We start from the raw sequence: 15,398 nt of genomic DNA on the forward strand, positions 1-15,398 counted from the left end.
ATACAACTTAAGTCAATTCATGGATTCAACTTTATTATGTACATTTACATGGGATTACTCGAGTCTTACTACTCTCTTCACATTTCATTTTATTCGTTCACATTAACTAGTTATGAAAGCAAGTGCATCTCAGCTCTATGAATGTGTACATGTATGTGCATCCTCTCCACATAGATGCATACATGCATGTGTCTTTCCACATCATTATGTTCCATACATTCATTAATTTCCAATGATTCCATTTTGTATATAATCGATTTGTGGACTTTACATATCATTAGCATTACAAGCCTTAATAGTTGACTATGACTCATGGAGTTCATATAAATTGGTTCTATTGACCTCAAGGATTTACTTGAATTGAATAGATTATGTACAACAAAGGTTAACCTCTTACTTCAATTCTCAATTCGACCCCATAAGGATCTTATCAAAATTGAAAGACATCACAAATGTCTTGATCTTGGCCTAACAACAGATCTTATGCAAGCAATTGGAATGTTGCTAGGTTTCAAGTGACACCAAGGAAACTCATGTCAAGGATGTGAAGAGAATTTTTCAGTACTTGAAAGCTACAAAGGATTTTGGATTATGGTATCCCAAGAGTGAGAAATTCAATTTAACTGCTTGCATTGATGCAGATTGGACCAGATGTATTGATGACAAGAAGAGTACAAGCAGAGAAGCATTCTTTTCTGGTGACTGTCTAGTATCATGGTTGAGTAAGAAGCAGGATTTAATGTCCATGTCTATTGAAAAAGTATAATACATTGTAGCAGTTTCCTGTTGCACTCAAGTACTATGGATGAAGTACAATTCGAAGGAGATGAAGGTAAAATTTGATGAACCTATTTCAATTCTTTGTGATAATACAAAGTGTTATCAATATCTCAAAGAATCCAGTGATGCATTCACGAACAAAACACATTACAATTAAGTACTTTTTTTCTAAAAGAAAAGGTTGTAGACAAGGAGGTGAAATTGGAATATGTTGAGACTAAGCAACAAATTGTAGATATTAAAAAAAAAAAAACCTTTCTAATGATACTTTTGAGTATCTCAGAAAGAAGTTGGGAGGTTATTGCTCCCTCCTCTTGAATAAAGAAATAAAGGGCGAAGGGGAGTGTTGGTGATCTTGCAAAGTGTTTTAGAAATGTTGTGCTAGCAACAATGATATTAGAAGGATTATTGGTGTATGGAATTATGGGGTGTAATTCCCCTCCCACTCTTACACGGTTAAGAAGGTATCATGATGTTGAACCTACGCTTAGATGCAAATATAATAAGTATAATTTGATGTTGAAATGTTAATCATTGTAGACAAAAATAAGTGTTAGATCTAGTGATTATTATGATGATGATGATGTTACCATGTTAGTTAATTATCTGAAAGTAATATGGTTATGTTTCAATGGATATTTAGATGGAAAGGGGTGATATCACGACATTTGAATATATGAGAATGCATGTGATGTTAAAATTTCCTTCAAATGATTTTAGCACTTCGACTGTTTACATGTATATAACGATGTTTGGATTATAGTAGGAGAATGTTTTTATTGTACCAATTAAAATGTGATTATTTGATGATGGTTTGATAATGATGTAATGTTTAGATGTTTTATGAGGTTACTCACAATGTTACAATGTGACCTCAATTGGGAAATGATTAATGGCATTTTTAGTATATTGCATTATGTGGATGTGTATGCACATGTGTTTGTATATTTTGATTCATGAAAGTACATGACATCAACTCCATCCAGCTTCACAAGTTTGAGCATGCCTATATTCTTCAATAATGGTTATAGGAGACAGCACAATGGCCAAACATGTTTCCTAGCCTTTAAAGCCATCATTCCTAAACAAGATGATTCATCCCTAATTCTAATGATTACACCTTTGGGTCGCCATTGAGGTGATGACCAATTATCCTTATGCATATTGTGAATGACCACTAAAGAGTGTATTTGCATAGTCAATTAGTAATCCATTATTGTTTTTAAAATATGAATATTATTAATATTTGATCTTTAGTTTTTAAAGAAAATGAAATTTTCATTTAATTTATGTTCTATAATTTTTAAAATTTATTTAGTACATTACTAATGACTCTAGATTAATTAGACAACTATAAAAAATGTTATTTATTTATGAGATTTAAGCATTTTTACACCGAAGGTGTTCCTTATATGAAGTTGTGGAAGCTAACTTGTTAAATCGATGGTTGTGCTCTGTTGAAAAGGGGTGCAAGACCATTAAATTGTTTGGGACCATCGATTCGCTCCTCTCCGTCAAACACTCTGATACTACCTGTCGGTCGGTCTTATCTCTGCTTCTCGGCGGGCATCTCACAGCTTCTTTTCGATTTGGCACGACTCCCCATTTACAATGGAAGGCGGGCTCTATTATGACAGCGCAGTTCATATCAAATAAATTGCACGTGAAGGCCGGTTCTCCTTTTGACTCCCATGATTGGGACCCATTGCACTGTGCACCCACTACCGTATTTAAACTGCACGTTATAATGGTTAACTCAAAATGATATGAAATTTATAATGAGAAACAAGCATTTGATATAGACGTACATCAAAGGCCACCAAATTATAATTCTATATAGTCTACTTTTCTCTTAAATCTTAAATGAGAGGTCATTAAACTTTAATTTAACTTACAAAAAACTTTGATTATGCATTTGATTTTTTTCCCTTGAATCAGTAAGCCAGAATTTTATTAAAAATAAAAATCTTGCTAATAGGGCGAGGCAAATTATTTAGTAACAATTGTTCCAAAACATAGATAAGTCAAACATTTAGTCATAGTCTATAGTTTTTTTAATGAATATTGTTTATATTATTATTTTAAAAATATATTTATTAATAGATCTTGAGTGAGTTGAATGGAGTATATTTTTATTTTAAAAAATTTATTTGTATTTTTATTTCATCTTGGTATGCTATATGATTCATTTAAATGTATCAAAATAAGTATATCAATGAGGTATATTGTTTCACATTGAGAAATTTCAATTTGGTTCTTGTGGAGATGAGAATCATCACTCAACAAAATTTGTGGATCAAGTACAATCTTCAAAATTATATATTGAATTCGGGACGCCAGAATGTAATGTCAATTGATTCCACAATTCAAAATCTTCTTTCTTCTCTTTGATTCAGATCAAGTGTTTAATGGTGTTGCCTGATTCTTCTCTTTGCAAGTGGATGTGCAGACCACATCAATGGTGTAGTTCCAATGCATTCCCATGGGAGTAAATCTACATTGTAAATTGATTGGTTTAGTTCTTATCACCTCTAGAAGTTATACATTTTCTATTCAATTTTTTGAAGTTGATAGTTAAATGCCACATCCATTTGGATTACCTATCTAAAATACTCTAGAAATCAAATGAAAGAGAAATTGAGTGCATGTGGATATTTGTTAACTATTTTAATCTCATATAAAGCATTGTTTTTCTCTAGAATTGTAGATAATAGCAAACTATACAAAAAATCTATTTATGTAATGTGAAAATACTATTTTTCAATTTTAAATAAATTATTTTAAAATATATTAATTATTTCATAAAATTTTATATATTTTAAATGAATTAAGATTATTTTCAATGATTATCTACTTCCTATAAATTATGTGATCAATATATAGTATAGATAAATATTTATATATAATTTTATAATTCTAGATATATATTAATATATCAATAATATTATCTTCTAGATATTATTACCTGTCTAAAATACTCTAGAAATCAAATAGGAGAGAAATTGAGAGAACATGGACATTTGTTAACTATTTTAATCTAATATATTCTCTAGAATTGCAGATAATAACAAACTATGCAATAATATATTTATGTAATGTGAAAGTACTGTTTTTTAATTTTAAATAATTTTTTAAAAATATATTAATTATTTTATAGAATTTTATATATTTTAAATGAATTAAGATTAGTTTTCAATGATTATCTACTTCCAATAAACTATATGATCAATATATAATATAGATAAATATTTATATATAATTTTATAATTCTAGATATATATTAATATATCAATAATATTGGTAATGGGTCCTAGTTATCTTCCTAATTCTAAGGTTTTGTTTTATTCTTGTATGGATCCATACTTCTATCTTTCTCCCTATCTATCTAGCTCTCTTTCTCTCTATCCCTCTCTATCTCTCTATATCACTTTATACCTACATTTCCCCCTCTGACTCTATATATTTAGTCATCTCCGCCCTCCCCCTCTCTCTCCCTCCCTTCCTCCTCTACATACTTCTCTCAATTTCTCTCCCTCTATCTCCCTTGTACTTAATTCTCCCTCATTCCCTACCTATCCCCCCTCTCTCAATATCTATACATATATATTCCCCCCTATCTATCTCCTTGTACCACCCTCTCTACTTCTATATTCCCTTCTCCTTGTTTATCTCTACACATGGCTCCCATTCTCAATATCCCTCTTCCTATACTTATATATATATATCTATATCGTTTTTCCTCTGTATCATTCTCCATGTCTCTTCCTCCATCACTCCCTCTCTCTCCACCTCATTATTTCCCATCTCTCTCTACCTCTACATCTTTCCCTCCCTATACCTATGTCCATCTTTATGTGTACCCCTCTCTCTCTAACTCACCCACTCCACTCCTCTCCTCTCCATATCCATCTCTATCTTCCTCTCTATCTATATCTCCTTAACGCGCCCCCGCAAAACCTTTCATATTTGACCTTCCATGAATCTACACCTCTTCGGTGTACCCATTGCACACCAAGGTGCAATTGCTAGTTGTTACTTTCCAACAAGATTTTAAGTAAGTGAATAATAAAATCCAATACATTTAAAAATATATATGAAAATAACAATTTTTCTATTAAAAATATAAAAATAGATATATTTAAGTGTAGTAAATTTTTTTTAACAATGTGGTTTTCCAATATTTATTTTATATAATTTTTATTTAATAAATTAAAATAAATTACCCATATGACAAACAGAGGCAGGCTTAATGACTTAAAAAAGCCCAAATTAAAAGTTGTCAGTTCTCAGTACATGGAGAAGAGTAGCCCCTGTACTGAAACTAACAAAATTCATCCATATGACATATACAGGATCATTTCTCTTAAAGATTTGATACCCTTAACAATACATTTAAAAAACTTCCCAACAGTGAGGATGATTTTCCTCCACTAGTGCATTTACCACGTACCACGTACCACGTACCACGTACCACGTGGTTGCAAATGTGTAGGGTAATTGTTGTGTCCTTTACCCTTTTGTCAGGAGTATGGAGTATTCCGGAAAAAACTGAATGGCGTCTGACAGTAGACGAACCCGGTGGCCATTGCCACCATATATAATGCAATATTTTAATGGGAATGCTGTTTTATGTGAATTTGATTTAGAGTGATTCAAGTGATTTTATTTTGGGGGAATTAAATAGGAGTTTATTGATCTTTGCATTAAGGGTTTTTTTTTTGGTTAAGGAAAAAGTGTATATCTTTATTGCCAATAAATGTTTGCACTTTGTTTGTGTTTGTGTTGTTTTGTTCCATTTTTATATTTAAATTTTTAATGATTAATATATATTTTTTTCAATTCAATATTAGGTTATTTTTTTTCAATAATTTTAATGATTAAAGACATTCTTGTATTTAGGGTGAATGCAAGTTAATCATTGTTATGTTAAAGTTATGAAGAGCTAAGGTTGTTTTTTGGAACTTTGATATTGTTTGAGATGTATTGTTGTGAATTTGTAATTAGAACATGTTTTTCACTTGAAGTAATAAGTCCATGAATATGATACGTAGAAATACATTCAAACCATTTCAATTTATCGCGTGATAAGGTATGTGAGATATATGCGTTTCTTGTAGACATTATGTCTGCTTGTAAGAAGTCAAAGTCATTTAACATATCATCAATATCTAATGTAAGACTTCTAGTGTTTGAATATTATTTGTTGGGGTTGACTTTTTGTTGGAAATGTTTTTATACTACCATAGTTGTCATCCATCTCATCAATTGCATTAATGATATTGGTTTGCTAGAAACAATTGACAACATTTTATTATTGTGTAAAGTGACTAGCCTATTTCTATGAAAAATATATGGGAAGGTTAGATCAAATAGAGGTGGTCTAAAGAAATTTCTATTAAGATATTCTATATCATAATTAGACTATGAATTGGTTTGTATTTTGTTTAGTATAGAGATAACGAAAATATTTTGTTGTCGCATAGTATTTTGCAATTCATAACATTTTATCATATATCTATATACTACTCTTTCCTAGTTGATAATAGGGTATTAAAAAATATAGATATCTTGTATTGATTGTGATCAATAGAAGTCTACATTAAAAAAATTATGTCAAGATAGGTCCAATATATGTTGTTTGGCAATGCTTAATTTCTTGCATTCTTTTGTGAATTAAATATAGAAATTGGCTACCTATTAGAGAAATACTTCATCTATTAGCAATTCTTGTAGCTGTTCATAATGCTTTTGCAAGGAATCTATTATTCTACTGCTATGTGGGGTGAAGGTGGATTTGCTAAAAGACAGTTGGAATGCAAAATGTATTGTTGTTACCCCACATTAAATGTTGTTTTTTCTATATAAGTCATGACTAGTCCTTTTGTCTTAAGCAGGTTAGAATTAGGATTTGAATTGTACATGCATAATATCATTTGGAAAACTTCTTTTGCTATATTTTTTTAACTTGTTCTCACACCACTAGTTAAGAAGGTATATAATGGTTTTTGTCATCAATATTTTTTAATTGCAAATTCTTTAATAATTCATTGTTGTTCTTCATTTAATTGTTACTTAAGTTTATAATGTTGTATGTTCTCAAGAAGGTCTGGTTTTGTACGATTATCAAATTTAGTTTTCTTGTGTCATTGTTGTAAATATTGTAAATCTAAAAGTAGATCATATGTTTCAACTTTATTGTTACTTGTCTTTTCTTTGGTAATTTGATCTTCACTAATAATTTTAGTTCACTCAAATATTTCAAATGAGTACTCTAAATCTCCCCACATTGTATTGAAATTGTACGCACATTGAGCTTCAATTTCTTTAATTATTTGATACTAAACATAGGCACATTGAACCATTTCGAATTCTTTTGTTATTATATTTTCATTATTTTAAAATAAAACGTGTAGTAATAGTTTTCCTCTCTAAATGTTTTCATAATCGATGTATTTGTTATATTTAACAAATTCGATAATACTACATTTTTTCACATTAATATTTTTCCTTTACTAATTTTATAGTCATATGCAAATTGAGCAAGACAAAACTCTTTCAATTTATTTGGAAGAATCATGTAGTGATCTATAATTGATTTACACATTATTTGATTTGAATCATCAAGTTTCGTTTTCAATAGTGAGTTAAACTTTATAATAAGAGGATAGAAAAGAGACAATATGGACCCCCAATAGGATAATAGAGCTTTTAGCATCGTAAATTGTCATCGGGCCAATTTACATCTCATGTTTGTGCCCCTATTTTAGCGTGTCATATTCTCATCACCTTTTTAGGTCCATTTTGTGTCTATTCTCCAACTTTGAGGCCATGAAAAGCTTTGAGGAAATGTGTGTGCGATAAGGGTTTTGTCATGTTCATACCATTTCATACAACATATGTGATTGCATTCAAAGAGAAAAGCATCATCATCAACAATTGCATATCTAATGTATATCTATCTAGCATTTATTTCAGTATTTGCATTATTTCATTCAAAGTTAATTCCTAAACTAAGGTTTGACTTAGGCAAACCCCTATTCCCAACAATTTCCCCCTTCTTTATACATGTAGGAAATAGGTACATATTTGTGTTCGAAAGGATCGAAAGGATTCATAGAGATGAACAGGTTCACTTTTTGATGACAAGAAATTTGGAGGACCATGGCGAATTGATACTACTTGGTCCTGAACAATTAGACATAATTTCTAGGAATGGATCTGAAAACATCTTACAACTGATCTTGCACTTTTCCTTGGTGAAGAGGTAGTGCCTTAGTACTCCACTCACCCTCCATGTTTCTCCTCACACTATGACACTAGTAGTTAAACTTCATTGGGGGCTCTTTGTCATGAGAGGTGATGCTATTTAAATTAAAATAATCTTGGAATAACAACATAATCCCTTCTTTCCTCTATGCTTAGGGGGAAATAATATTATCCTATCTCTTCTCTCTATCTAAAGTTTCACTTTTTCCTTTTTGGGGTTGCATTTTTCAAACTTTGATGTCCTTGCTTGCATGGAATGGTATGTCTCTTATGGATAATCTCTCCTTATGGGGCTATGTGATTCTTCATATAATTCTCTCTTTCTCTCTTTGAAGAATACCTCTTCTTTAGAGTTTCATTTTGCATATCTTGATGTGACCTTTTCTTGCATTGAATATTCGTTCATGTGAGTATACGTGCGTTCCTTGTTAGGACCTTTCTTTGCTTGGAGTAGTGAATTTTCTTATGTTTGATATCTCCTTAGAGGTTGTGTGATGATTCTCATTGTCCCTACACTTAGGGGGGCATTGATCTCTCCTATCCTTTCTAAGGATCCACTTTTCCTTTGTTGAGTGGTGTTTTCTTATGATTTGATGTTATTCCTTTTGTGAAGTTATTATTTTCTCAAGGATTATCTCTTATGCAAGAGGTGTGTATCCTTAACTACAACCTCTTGTACACTTGGAAATGTATATCTATTATAAACAAACCACTCACTTTGGGTCAAAAGTGTGTCATCGTTCATCAATAATCCCTTTCACCTAGTAATAGGAGGAAGGTAGGCATTTTTGTTCTCCTTCCCTTCTTTTGGTGGAAGATGTTATGTTTGTTCAAGAAAATTCTCTTGGAGGTATATGTCTTTTGAGAAAATATATCTTCTCCTCCAATGATTCTCTTTACACTTGTTGCAAGATATCTCTTTTTCAACTATCTTATCCTTTCTTGTAAGAGTATTGCCTCTTTAGCTTAGATTTATGAACATTGACACCTAAAAGGATATGTCCTTGGTGTTGAAGGTGGGTATCCTTGTTTCTAGCTTCCTTAAGACATCAACATATGCCTATGTTGACATCTTAAGTAGGGGGAGGCATACGTATAGCCCCCTTTGTACCATATTGTACTATATTTTTGCATGTCTTAAATGGGGAGTTCATTCTTGAAAATAGAGAAAACAAACTTTTACACTATATGATTCATGCTCAAAACTAGACACAACATTTATATATGTCTTATACGGGGTGCACAATCTCAAAACCAGAGCTAACAAACTCTTACACAAGATGTCCTCAAAACTAGGCATATATTTGTCTTACATGGAATTTTACATTCTCCAAACCAGAGAAAATAAACTCTTACATGAGATTTTCCCAATACTAGACACATATTTGAATTTTCATTTCATGTCTTATGCAGGTTGTTGCATGCTCAAAACTAGAGAAAACAAACTCTTGTACAAGATGCTTAACACCTGAAACCAGACAGTTGCACACACAACCTTGGGATGAGTGGAACTAGCAAAACACAACTAGACTATTCCTACTCTCCTCCCCAAAATGAATCACCTAGGAAAGCACAACTAAAATGTGTATCCATGTCTTTTCTCACTCTTTTTCTCATGGATCACCTAAAAAAAAACCAAAATGTGTATCCATGCTTCTTTCTTTTCTTCTCCTCATGAGCTCATAGCTTTTCTATTTGTAGTTAATGGATGATGCATACTCTTACTCTTTTTATGTGATCGCCTGTGTTCTTGAAATGGCATTTCAAAAATGATATTAGCTGTTGAGATATTTGATTATCAAGGTCTTGTATTTTTTGTTTTTAGGTTTTGTGTTTTGTTTGTCTTTCGTCTTTAGTCTTTGTTTGTATTTTTGTTTTTATCTTGTTTTGTGTGCCCTTGCATGCAATTGAGTGAGTTAAGATCATGAGACTGGTGGCTTGTTCCTCAAAACCAGTGATGTCTTATACTCCTTGTGATTGTGCTCCTAATTACTCCTCTCCTTCATCACTTCATCCACTTTATCGTTTGTATTTGCATAGGCTCATACTCCTATTAAAGTGGGGGCTAAATGTAATGTTGTAAATTACAACAGGTCGATTTACACCTCATGTTTGTGCCCCTACTTTAGTGTGTCCTATCCTCACCACCTTTCTATGTCCATTTTGTGTCTATTCTTTAGCTTTGAGCCATGAACAACCTTTGTGGGTCCTACCATGGGATATCCACTCCTTTTGACATTGTTTTGGTCCTAATTGAGGTAGAACCAGGGCATGGAATGTCTTGATCTAGACCATGGTGCCCTTAAACATTGTGGTCTCACTAAATCAGGCCCCAATTTGAAATGGGGCCAAGCCTTTGCCTTGATAGTAAGATTTGATCTTCGGGGCTTTGCATGATCGTTGGAGGTTGTCCTAATCAATAATTTACCTAGAACCCTATATATAAAGACATTAAGCATCATAAGTTGACATATCTTATCACTCTTGCATCTATGAAGCATTTATCATCAGGTAATTGTAGAGATCTTCAAGGCTGCATATTCATCATTCAACCATTGTGGAGCAAAATTACATCATTCCTATGCAAGCATGTGTGTGTGATTAGGGTTTTGTCGTGTTCATGCCATTTCATACAACATATGTGATTACATTCAAAGAGAAAAGCATCATCATCAACAATTGCAGATTTGAGGTATATCTATCTAGCATTTATTTCAGTATTTGCAGTATTTCATTCAAGGTCAATTTCCTAAATTGGGGCTTGACTTGGGTAAACCCCTATTCCCCAAAAAATTCCCCTTCTTTCTGTGTGCAAGAAACAAGTATAGAGTTGTGTTCGGGAGGATTGACAAGATTCACAGAGATGAATAGGTTCACCTTTTGATAGTAAGAAATTCAAAGGACTATGGTGAATTGATACTACCTACTCTCAAAAAATTAGGCCGAACTTCTAGGAACAGATTTGAAACATCTTCTTTTGCTTAGATCTAGGTTGGTGTCTCTGCACGTTGACTATAGCTCACTATTTATGCCTAGTATCTTCAATAATCACCTATTTTACCCTAATTTCAACATTTTCACAATTCAACTTAGAAAGAGGGCCAAACCCTAACCAGGTGAACCTATTCAAAATTTAAGACTTTTTCCCAAAGGGATTCAACCTAGATCTATTAGGTCCATCTCTCTTTCAATGTAATGGCCTTTTAAGAAAAACTAGTGGTTTTGTTACCTTAATTGGTGAAACCCTAATTTTCACCATTATAGAACCTACAATGTTAAATGATGCTTGAAGAAGAATACAAATATGATCTCCAAAAGTTGAACAACATTGTTTTCTTGGAAGAAGGATAAATGTGGATAGGTGCATTAAATATTATCATGTGAGAAGAATAGAAGCCTCTCAATTATGCACAAGATTCAAAGACAATGAAGAAATTTCTAAAGACTACTAAACAACTCCATGCCAAGGTTGATGTAGAACATGAACCAAATATGTGGATGTGTTAAAATATTGGAAGTGCATCTAGACCAGATAAATGTCATATTTGAAATAGGTTGTTGTATAGATAGAGTGGTTGCAATAAATCTATGAAGGCCTTAGGATATTGTTTCATGTAATAGGCAGGAAGGCGAAAAACTATGTTTTGTTTTTTAAAATAATAATAATTAATTTAAATGTAATATAATAATTCACATATAAATTGGGAATCTAGTTTCCCAACTAAGTGAAGGGATCATGTGTCCTACCTTTGATGATAATGACCAAACCCACCATCACAAAGCTCAATTTTAGCTTCTCATCTTTAATTATTTTGATTGCATGGACGAAAAGGGAGGATTAAACATATGGTTTACCAAAATGAGACCTTCATTTTCACAAATTTTTTGTGTTACCAACATGACAAAAGCAACAACCAAAGAATGCATGAAAACCAAGAGTTTATAGTGTCTATGCTTTGTAATAGAAGATCTAATGATATCAAGGAAAAAATTAAATTTTGGGCTTTTATGTAGGTTGTTGGTTATCAAAACAATACTCCTACGTAGGTTGAAATGGGGTTGGTAAATCTTTTAGAGTTTGTTTTTGTGCCTATGAAGGGCATGAGCTTAGAAGTTTCAAAATATTTTTCATTGAATCCATTTTGTGCATACATTGCTATTCAAGCATCCATAGGAGCACACCATTCAAACATTCTCCATATCCTAATTCTTCAAAGCATTATATTTAACACATTGTAGGGGAGGGATTCATATGAAAAGGACGTTCCCGATACCACAAGAACCTTTAAAAGTGTTCCTATTTTTCACTAATTCATTGATAATATGTTTAAATGACTTTTAAAGTAGTCTTGTATATTTTAGAATCATTAGGAATTGTCGAGGTTTGGGCATCGAGAAGGAATTGTTGAGAATTAAGGGGAGACTGGGAATGGACGAGATTTTTTGGGCCTTTGAACTAATAGAGGTTCTTAATAGACTAGGAACATTAGGAACTATCAAAGGTTCTCAGTGGACTAGAAGCTAATATAAATATATAATATAAAATAATATTTAATATAATAATATTTATTATTTATATAATTAATATAATATATAATAAATTATATACAGTATTATTATATATTATATTATATTATTCCTCTCATTCATGGGGGTGGATAGGTTGAGTTGATGGGAACATTGAGGGAAAATATCAGATGGGTGCATCTAGATGAAGAATGGATTAAGGTTAAATTTGATGGAGTTGTACAAAGAAACCTAGTGCTATTGAAAGCGAGATGTGAGAAATTCACAAAGAAAAATCTAAGTGGTGGAAGTAAAGATGTTGATAGAAGAGACAAATAACAAAGTTGAATCTCAAGTGGCCTAGTTAGGGATTAGATTGTGTAAGATATTGAAAGCTGAGCAAGTTCATTTAGAAGGAGATTCTCTTATCACAAGAAATGTTATTTAATGAAGGAAAAATTTCAATTAGATGTTGTTAGAAGGATTAGATGATTATTGTATTTCTCGTGTAGATAGGAAGGGTAAAATCTTTATAGAATTGCCTAGCCAACTTGATAATCAACATGGAAGTAAATGATGTTGGGATCTTTTGAGAATTAGATGATATTTGGCACAAACAGGGCCAAGTATTCGATGAAGAGAGGACAGTGGAAGTGGGTGCTTTAAACCTAAATTCATGCCGGTAATAAAGCTAGGGGAAGGGTGTGATGAGAGGATACGATGATGGCCCCCCCTCATGCATGAAATAGAGGATGGATTTAATACCCAATAATTCAAGTGTTGGGGAAGATTAATGCAAGGTATGAAGATGACTATATGTCTAAAGGTTGAGCAAAGGCAAATGGTGTTCTAGGATGGATAATTGAGAATTCTATTTAGAAGATTTTTTTTTTCAGTAGTAGAGACATGATGCTTCAAGCCATCAAAATGTCTCTAGGACATGAATACATCAATGGAGCATGGAAATATTGAGTCAAATAAAAAACATTGCCTTGATATGAATTGTGTGGTTTCTTGAAGCAAGGGAGGATATGGAAATGGTGAAAAGAGTTATGGAAGCACTAGTTTTGGCTCAATATGTTGGAATCCAAGAACACTGAGAGGGGCGATGAATTAGTGTTCTATCAGAATGATCAATTTTAACCTTATTAAAACATGCATACACCAACTGGTATATCACTACATATAGAATTTAAAGAATTAAAGCAATCACACAAATGAATACCATAACACGGAGAATTATACGTGGAAAACCTCAAAGAGGAAAAACCACAGTGGGATTTGTGACCCACAATATCAATCCACTAGCCATATGAAGATATATTACAAAATATAGGGGCCTGCACTTGCAGGAAAGCTTACAGCCTAGAGCACACTGCTCAATCACAAAAGGAGCCTCACTGACTACATACAAATCCAGACTATAATCCGGAGAAATGATTGAACTGCAAAGATAGCATCTTCTATGCCTAAATACAGTTCCGATTAAGCTCTGTCTATTCCGGTCTGAAATCCTAAACTGTTACTGGAATACCCTCTTACATAAATATCCTCACATACATGATCTCTATTATATATTTCACATCTCCTTCATTATTTCCTCATACATACATACATATTACAAAATTATCTAAACAACAAACCTAGATACCCTTTACAAATTATCATGCCTCATGTCGACTTACAAAGATAATTACAATATGAATAAATATGTCGGCTCAATAACATAAATACATGAATATCAAAACAATTGTCGATGTCGGATCTCCCAAATGATGTCGGCCTCCAATACCGATAACTTGATTATAAAACATGTCGACCTACAATACCGGTAACCAAAGAAATCCATCCAACCTACCGGTGCTGGTGAAATGTCTGTTGGTACACAACTAAACCAAAATATGAAGCCAAAACATGTTTCCATGTTGTCATAAATGACAACATATTGAAACCAACCAATTGAGTGTCAAGTGCCAACAATCTTCCCCTTTGGCATTGATGGAAAGACTCATGTAAAAAATGATCATGGTTTCCATCTGTTGGTTTCATCCCGAGCCTACTCCCCCTAAGCTGAATATCCATCTGAACAAAATACTCCATACCTCCAAATCTCCTGAATATTTTTCACCTATACTCCCCCTTTGACATCAATGCCAACCAAAAATACCAAAAAGCCAAAGATCGAGATGAAAAATGAAAGATTGTACAATGAATGTCCCAAAATACCTTATCGGAGCTTAATATATTTGAAAATTTCTAGATAGGACTTCTCCAAAAGCTCTAGATAAGTATCCCAGCCAGATTTTAAAGTGTTGAAAATAGATACAAGTCCATTTAGCATATGGGCATATGACTCTTTCTCATTGAGCTCTACCGATGTGGGCTTGCCAACTATTTCTATACACTCCTTCTTATGTACACTTAATGAATCCAACCGAGGACTCACCAATCCTCTAAGACTTCTGGCTCTCCTTATGATTTTATCTTTTTCCCTCTTAAGAGCTAAAACTTGGGCTTCCAAAACCAAAATCTGACCATCTATAGATGTAGTCAATGAATGTGAACCATTAAAAGAATTGACCATACCTACAATCTCCCCCTGAATATCCTTAATCCTTTTATCTATCTTAGTTGTAAGTAAACCTTGTAACCGATGACCATGCTTTCGAATCTGATATCTATGTCGGTGATAGCACTAACCCTCATTGATTGCTTGTTTGATGTTGCATCGGTGATCTTATACACCTGATCATTAGAAACCTTCTTCTCAGGGCATTGTCCAACCTGTGGTAAACTGGTGATGGCCCTGATGGCCTCCTTCAAAATCTTATACGCTCTGTCCAACT

This window comes from Cryptomeria japonica, unplaced genomic scaffold (assembly GCF_030272615.1).
Source record: "Cryptomeria japonica unplaced genomic scaffold, Sugi_1.0 HiC_scaffold_36, whole genome shotgun sequence".
Lineage (NCBI taxonomy): Eukaryota > Viridiplantae > Streptophyta > Pinopsida > Cupressales > Cupressaceae > Cryptomeria > Cryptomeria japonica.